The sequence below is a fragment of the Urocitellus parryii genome, chromosome 11 (genome assembly GCF_045843805.1).
Source record: "Urocitellus parryii isolate mUroPar1 chromosome 11, mUroPar1.hap1, whole genome shotgun sequence".
Taxonomy (NCBI): domain Eukaryota; kingdom Metazoa; phylum Chordata; class Mammalia; order Rodentia; family Sciuridae; genus Urocitellus; species Urocitellus parryii.
Window position 1 is genome coordinate 98,810,055 of NC_135541.1, and position 8,666 is coordinate 98,818,720.

The window sequence follows — 8,666 nt, forward strand, 5'->3', positions numbered from 1 at the left end:
TTCCCCTTCGGAGCTAGATTCTCACTAGGTTGCCCTGGCTGGCCTTGAACCCTGGGCTCAAGTGATCCTTTTGCCTCAGCCTGTCCAGTAGCTGAGGGGGACAGGCATGCATCCCTGAGGTTGGCCAGAAGATGTTTCTTAAGTTTGATCTATAGAGTTCCTCAGCAAACATTTTATTAAGCAGCTTTTCATTGTTAAGGACCTAACTATTCAAGGAAGGACCATCTGGTTGTAGTAACGCACAGTTCTGTGGGAGAAATACTGTATAGGTACTGCAAGATGTCTTTTGAAACGGGTGCAGTGGGAACTTGAAGGAGGGCCATCACTTCAGACTGAAGGTCAGACTGGAGCAAGAGTTCTTTAAACTGCATAGGCTTCTGAGGAAACTGCACCTGGAATAGTGAGTTAACCTGTGGGTAGTTCAGTGTGCTGGGAGGCTGAGGTGGGAGACCCAGCCAGAGGCCCCGCTCACCAGGAACCTCACCTGCCACTCCTAAATCCATGAAGGATGGTTAGGGTGGTGTGAGGCAGAGAAACTAGAGGGCTGGCCTAATAACCCAGGGGAGGAGGATGGAGACCTGGATAAAAGGCAGGGGATATGAGGAGAGGACACATGGATGAGCTAGTGAGGAAGTGAATTTGATAGGAAATTGATTTGGTGTGGACTTGAATTGGGAGGTGGATAACATGAACCATAGGTTTGGGGCTTGGAGGCTGGATCTGTTTCAGGAAAGGGTACTTTTCACATATGAAATGGAAAAATAGGAATGTTGGGAGAAGGCAGCCCTGGAGGTACATTGGTATGTTCAGTCTGAGATGCTGGTGAATTGTCCAAGTGTAGATGTGGGAGACAGTAGGGTAGATGGTTCTGGAAGTGAGGAGAAGCTCAGGTTGGAACAACAGATTTGCGAGGTTTGTGTGACTAGCAGTTAAAACTTGGGTTGATTGGACAAGCTCGTCCAGGGAGAATGCATTGAAGGAGATAGGGAGGCCCAAGGGTAGTCCAGGGCTCAGGGGAACCTGGGAAAGATGCTCTGAGGAAGAGGAGCACTGAAGGTGCTGGTGTCAGACACCAGGAGAGAATGCAGCATTGTGGGTAAGGCACTGGCCGGAGGAGGAGAGTGGATGTGATATGGACTCACCAGATTTGGTATTTGGGTAATCACCAGGTAGAATGAGCACACAGTAGGTGAAGAATCCTTCTGTTTTTGCACAACCCATTTCAGTAAATAGCTCTGCTCTCTATCTAGTCGCTCAAACTCAGAAACCCAGGCTCCACCTTGACTCCACTTTGATTCTTTCCACCTTTCCTTTCCCCACATCCAGTCAGTTCTTCCATCTCCAAACGGCATCTGGAGTTACTCCCACCCCCCACTCCTGGCACTCCAGGCAAAGTCACTGTTTCTTCCCCGTTTCACTGGGATAACCTAGCTGGCCTCCCCAGTTCCTCCTCAATCCACTTTTATCCATTTACAAAAATGAATTTTATTAAAATGCAAATCAGATTATTGCTTGCTTGCTTAAAATTCTGAATGGCTCCCCATTCTCAGACTTTCCTACATGGCCCTCAGAGATCTGTGAGATCTAGTTTCTGCCACTTTGTGACTTTAGCTTATGCCACTTACCCCTTGGTTGACTGTACTCAAGCTGTTTTGCCATCTTAGTGCTCTTTGGCTTTCCCCAACTGCCCAGGACTAGCTCCTTTTCACATGGAGGTCACCAGGTATCACTTCAGGACCATCTATCCCAGGAGATTACTATTTGCTAGCCCTTTTAGTTTACTGTTTTATTATGATTTTTAACTATTAAGTTCTAACTATTTGATTTTTCTCTTTTTTTCTCCATCAGAATTTGATATGTTTTTTTAAATTTATAGACAATATCCTTATCATAGTGGGTATAATAAGTGTAAAATATCTGTGAGGCATAGACATTGCCTGACAGATTGTCAGTTGTTTGCAACATGGTTAGAATTGGTTTGGCACATAGAAAGTCCTCAGCAAATGTTTGTTGGAAGAATTTTTTCTTGAGCTGTGGCTCAAGCGGTAGCACGCTCGCCTGGCATGCGTTCGGCCCCAGGTTTGATCCTCAGCACCACATACAAACAAAGATGTTGTGTCTGCCGAGAACTAAAAAAATAAATATTAAAACTAACTCTCTCTCTCTCTCTCTCTCTCTCTCTCTCTCTCTCTCTCTCTCTTTAAAAAAAAAAAGAGTTTTTTCCAAGTGTGATTTCATGCAGAGTCTTTTTTCTTTTTGTACCAGGGATTGGACCCAGGAATGCTCTGCCACTGAGCCACATCTCCAGCCTTTTAAATTTTGAGACAGGGTCTCATGAAGTTGCCCAGGCTGGTGTTGAAACTGCCATCCTCCAGCCTAGCCACCTGAGTCACTGGGATTACAGGCATAATTTATTTTCACTCTTTAATTACCATTTTATATTTCTTCAGAGATTTAAGAATAAGTTGACATTCATAGACTAACTGCCATGATTTTGAAATTAATATATATTAAAAGTAATGTTTTTTTTGTTGTTGTTGTACTTGTTTTATATTTTTTGTTTTTTGATGCTTCTTGACCACATTTAGACTTAGACTGTACCTCTGCAGTTGAAAGGCTCCAAATCTTGTAACCATTTCCTTAGCTTTTTACTTATTTACTGATTGTTATAGTAAAATAAAGACTTGAAGGGGCTGAGGTAGTGCACCTCAATGGTAGAGCACTTGCGTATCATGCAAGAGATACTGGGCTGACTCTCCAGCACTGCCCAAAAGAAAAACTTGTCAAAGAGTGTATAAACATACATATACACACTCTCACACACAATCTCTCTTTCTCTCTCTCTCTCTCTCTCTCTCTCTCTCTATATATATATATATATATATATACACACACATATATATAATACACATATATGTACACATACATATATCACATCTTATGTGTGCATATATATTTGTGAGATATATAGGTATGTGTGTATATATATATTATATATTAATATATATATATATGTTATATATATTAATATATAATATATTTTATATATATACTCTTTTTTTTTTACTACTTGTATTTCACTTCAACTCCTGGATATTCACTGAGCTCAAATGCTACCAGAAAAGAGGAACTAAAGACAAATACTAAGTGAAAGACAGCTACATATAGAAGTTCATTAAATGTAAATTTTTAAAAAAATTACTTTTTTTGGTGTAGATGGACACAACACAATGCCTTTATTTTTTTATGTGGTGTTGACGATCAAACCAGGTCTCGCCCATGTTAGGCGACTACTAGGTGAGTGCTAGGGGAGTGCTGTGATAGTTGATCTCTACTGCTGAGCCACACAATCCCAGCCCCATAAAATGTAAATTTATTTTCACAACCTCTTTATTTACTTATTCAACTAAATAAATAGCTTCTGGGCACAGAATACAGGGGTGCCTGTGTTCTAGTGGTGGCCTCAGATAGGATACCTGTACTCAAGTAAATAATGACTCTAAGTCAAGAATATTAAAGGACAGTACATCACTTTTAAGGAAATGATCCATCTACTATGAAAATTTGTAGTACTTTTAGAAACTGGAGAGAACTTATGTGGCTTAAAATGGTTTCTTTGTTTTTGTATCAGAGATTGAACCTAACCACTGAGCCATATCCCCAGCCACTGCCCCACATGATTAGCTTAATGGGGGAAGGGGTTTGTTTGGGCTCAGGGTTTCAGAGGTTGCAGTCCGGGGTGCTTGGCTCTGCTCTTCTGGTCCTGTGGCAGCACCGTGACTCATGGTGGGACACAAGGAGGAGTGAGGCCCTCACCCCCAAATGGCCAGGAAGCCAGGGGAGGGAGGCAGGCTGCAGCTGGGTCCCCCTCCCATCCAAGGGCACCCCTCCTCCCACTAACTAGGCCCTGCTGCTTGACAGTCCCACCACCTCCCATGGCACCAAGGGCTGGGACCAGGCTGTCAACACACAGGCCTCGGGGACAGCTCCACTAAGTGTGGCCTGACTCCTGACCCCCTCACCTGCTTCTCACTCTGCCAGAGGCAGCCTGGTGGTGCCAACTCACCTGCTTCAGGCCACGGTTTTCCTTGGCCTCATTGACCCAGGATCCTATTCCCTTGCCTTGCCAAGTGCTCCCTGCCTGTGCCCCAGCATTGGCTTTCCTTGAGCCGGTCCTGTCCAGTCTCTGGCTGGGCTTGCTGTGTGTGCATCTTTGCTGATCCCATCCAGGTTTGACTTAGAGGCTCATCTGGCAGAGACAGATGTCCAGTTACTGTTTGTTTAATAAACGGTGACTCCCACATGTATCCTTGGTTCTGTGAACTGCAGGTTCTCAGCCAGCTGACATCACTCCACGGTCACAAATCTGCTTGAGTGTCCAGGAGCAGCTAGAGCTCTGTGTTCAAACTCAGCTGCACATCTCCCCCACCCCAGCTGTCCTCTGGTCCCCTCCTGGGTACCCTTCTCCTATTCTGCTGTCTGTCTGCCTCCCCTCCTCCCCCCGCTCACCTGAGCCCCAGACTGTATTGGTTCATCCTAGGATCCTTTCCTTCACCCTGCCTCCCCACCAAACATGCCTCTACTTGCTCCACCCTTCCTTTCCACTGGGCTGTGACAACTGTCAATCATTTTAAGTTCAGATTACTGCAGGACCCCCCTCCTAAATGGTCTCCCTAAAGCTGATTGTGTGTCCTTAAAATCTGCCCTTCCACCTCTGTTGTGGGCAGCCTTAATTGGGCTGTTCCTCTGAGCCCCACATTCGTCCCCATTCCTTCAAGATAGACTGGGACCCTCAACTTGGCTCACCTCCTTCCTGTATCTGCCTGCCTCCCTTGCACACACTGCCTTTTGCCCCTTCTCTTCATGGCAGGCTATTTCATGTCTCCTTGGTTTTGTGTACAGTAGCACACTCTCCTGGTTTTCCTCCCCCCTCAGGTGTAGACTCAAGTGTTCTTGGCCTTGGAAGTCAGAGTGCACAAAGGACCTGTTGACTGCTTCTCAGATGGCTTTGTAGGTGTCGATGGTTGGGCTGGGTCCAGGCTTGAGTGGCACTGTCACTTTTGACTACATGCTACCTTTTAGTGGTGAGGTGCATGTTAGAAGCCCTGTTCTCTGGACAACGCTAAGGGAAGGGTCCTTTTGGTTCTGATTTCGTTCCTACTCTTTAAACTCTGGTATGACTCAGCAGACTTCTGCTCCTGGGAGAAGGCCCAGGGAGAAAGCAGGCCCACCCACGTCACCATGCAGGGGCTCCTACATATGGGGGCTTATGTGTAATGAGGACCTAGAGCTGGCCATCAATTCTCATTTCACTTCATTCCCTAGGCTGTTGGTTTTCCCAGAAGTCAGCAGGAATCTTGCTTCTTCTCTCTGTGAGGTTCTGGGCCAAGGCTGGAATCATGTCACAGCCTTCTTGGCCACTGTGCCATAATTGCAAATCCTAGGTTTGAAAAGAATCTGTTCTTATTCAGACTGGGGTTCCAGTCTTCAGTGACATGAAATGTAGACTAGAACAGTACTTTCTGTATATCTCAGTGTTCTTTATGTTTGCATTTTCACCATTTTAATTAGCCCGTAAAACCTCCCTTTTATGGCTCTGAGGAGAGCTGCCTGAATCCACAATACTTTTACTATGTATTTCCGTAATACTCTCAGTCACTTAAGAAGGTGGGGGTGGGGCTGGACAAAGTGCACCATTCCTAATTGTTTAAGAAACCAGTGAAATTGCCCCTTGCTTGAGCTGCATGGAATGCAGGCTGAGGGGGAAACCTGTGTGCAGTTTCTCTTTCCCACACAGGAGAGCATCTCTAACAGGTGCTGTTCACGGTCACATGCACTTGGTCAGGGACTGCTGCAGTGAGCTTGGCCAAAGTCCTTTGGATTCCAGGCTGGGGGTATAGCATGGTGGTGGAGTGCTTGCTAGCATGCACAAGGCCCTGGGTTCAATCCTGAGCACCACAAAGAGAGAGAGGAAAAGGCATTTGGATTCTGCAGACAGTGAGGTGCATGGAAACCATGTGCACCTTGAAGCAAGCGTTCCCACTGAACCCTCCCTACCTGAGGCATTCTCTTCCTTGTCCCCCATAGTGTCACAGTGTCCCAGGGCTCCCAGTCTCCCCATCCACAGCATCCTCTGTCCAGAGGTACCTTAGTCAATGGTCACCTTCATCACAAGGTGACCAAGGTAGTTGCTGGAGCCTGAGTAGGATGGTGGGAGATGAGGTCTGAGAGGTTTGCGAGACTTGGCCACAGAATGCAAGGACTGAGCCCATCCCGATGTGGGAGCCATGGAGAGCTTGAGCAGAGACAGGATCTAACTTGGGTCTCTCACATCATTCCTCTGGCCCTGTGGACCACCGTGCCCAGTGGGTAAGACACCAGTGTGCCCAGTGGGTAAGGCTCTGCAGCAGTCTACGGGCAAGACCACGACTTGGTGGGGCAGGGAGCTTTGTGCTCTACTCACGGGTCTCAGTAGAGATCATCTGTTTTGCCCACAGCTTTGGAGGCTGTGGTGAGCAGGAGGAGTCAGGGAAGGGTCCCAGAAGGCTGATTGCCATGTGCTGAGGGAGAAGAGGGTGGGAAGGTACATTGAGGGGTGGGACTCAGGAGCTGAGTTTGAGGCAGCCAAGTGACACTGGTAAGGTGCTTGGCATGTGGAGCTGCTCGGAGTCTGAGCCTGGGTGAACGAGCAGAGGAGTGTTGACTAGAAGAGGTCAGGGAGAGCAGGGAAGGAGCGGCAATAGGATAGGAATAGAATGAAGGGGGAGCAGGATCCAGAAGTAGGTGTGTAAGACGAGCTGAGAATGAATCCTGATCTAACCACCTGGAGGTCGCGGCAGCCTCTGAGAAGGACAACACCAGTGTAGTCGCCAGTGTGGTCTTGGAGGTGAAGGCTGAATATCCACATTCAGGAGACAATGGGAGACTGGACACGGTGAGCAGGGCATACAGTTCTTTTAAGATTTGTAAATAGAGGACGAAAGGGCCACAGCTGCAGGGTTGAGATTTGCCCTTAAAACTGGGATTGAGTGTGAATGTGGCACTTAAATGGCTGGCAGTATTGATTTCACAGCCAAAGGAAAGGTCAGGGGCAAGAGGGAGAATTGCCGGATCGGCATCCTCGGGTGGCAGGGCAGAGGAGCTGCAGGTGGCTCTGCAGACTACCCGCTTGCCCGTGGAGGGAAGGCAGGACCTGTGGGCAGATGCTGTGGGGGCAGAGGTGGCTTGGGGGTGTGAGAAGTTCCCTTCCCGGTGTTCGGATTCTCAGGGAAACAGGAAGTCAGTCAGTAGTAAGAAGGAGAAGCTGGCAGAGGTGGAGATTTGGAGGAAAGTGGGCTGGGAAGGGCTTTTCTGCATCCCAGATTGCCTCATGCAGAGAATGAAAACGGGAAAAGTACCCTCTGGCCTGCCTGGTGCCAGGGAAGCCCAACTTGATGTTCTCTGTCCAACACAGCCTGGCGAATCTCCATGTGGGTGTCACTGGCTTTTGTTGCAGTGAGACAGAACCAAATCTGTGGGACAGGCAGAGAAATTTAGCTGCTTCTCCTGGTTCGATCAAGCTGTGTGAAATTCGCTTTTCCTTTTTACATCCTTGGCTTGCTTATTAGGCTGGTGGGCAGCTGAGTCTGGCCAGCTAGATCCAGGCACTGTCCCTGGTCTGGCTGCAGTGATGGGTGGATGGGATATGTGGACGGACTGCTGGGCGTGTTAGGAGCCTTCATGAGAGGCAGGGCTGTTGGGAGTGGCCAATGCACACTTGGTATGCAGGAGTTGCAGGTGAGAAAGGCAGGGTCTCCTGGAGGTCAGCGACCGCCTGTGGAGGGTGAAGCCCACCCTGTGGCTGTGTGCTTTGGAGGCTGGGAAGGGAAGCAGTGCATACAGGAGGACTTGAGGAGCGTGTGCTGGGGTGGCTGGGGGACGGTGGGTTTTAGCTTCAGACCAGGCAGCAGGATCAGTGAACCAGGTGTCAGGGACACTGGGAAGCCAGAGGAGACGTATAAAAGCCTGACTGTGAGGAATGGCGAGGATGCAGGCCCTGACACAGAGTCTGAAGCACCGGGACCCACCTGCGGCTGTCACAGCCTGGGGCAGAAGAAAGGTTACCATCACAGTCCTGACACTTGACTGTGCTCCACACACTCCCCTACAACACAGCACCATCTGGCCCAGTTGTCAGCAATGCCGAGCCAGAAAAACCTGGGTTTAGGTTTGGCCATTTGGGTGACTGGCCGGGGTAGGCCCAGTCTTAGCCAGATCACCAGAAAAGGGAAGGTAAACACGGAAACCAGGAGCTGACTAATGGCCAGGGCGAATGGCCAGGGCAGCCAGAGCGCCCTGGGGAGGACGATGGTCAGCAGGGGATGAGGGAAGTGGGCTCACTGGTCGGAGTCCCTTTCTCTTTCTGGAACTAGCCGATCGTCTAGATTTGGACTCAGTCCTGGCTCCAAGAGCTGCATGTTCCCATTAGCCAGAGTGATGGGATGGTTCAAATGAAAGGCACGAACTAGTAACCAGCTTTGGTACAACTAGGTCAGGCCTGGCCTAGAGTGCCTAAAGCCGGCTAGGCATATTGGATAGTATTTCTGCTCAAAATCATTAACTGTAAACGTGGCTGCTTGGCCTCGAGCCCACAGCTCTGCAGCCAGGCCTTGATCTGGCTCAAGAAT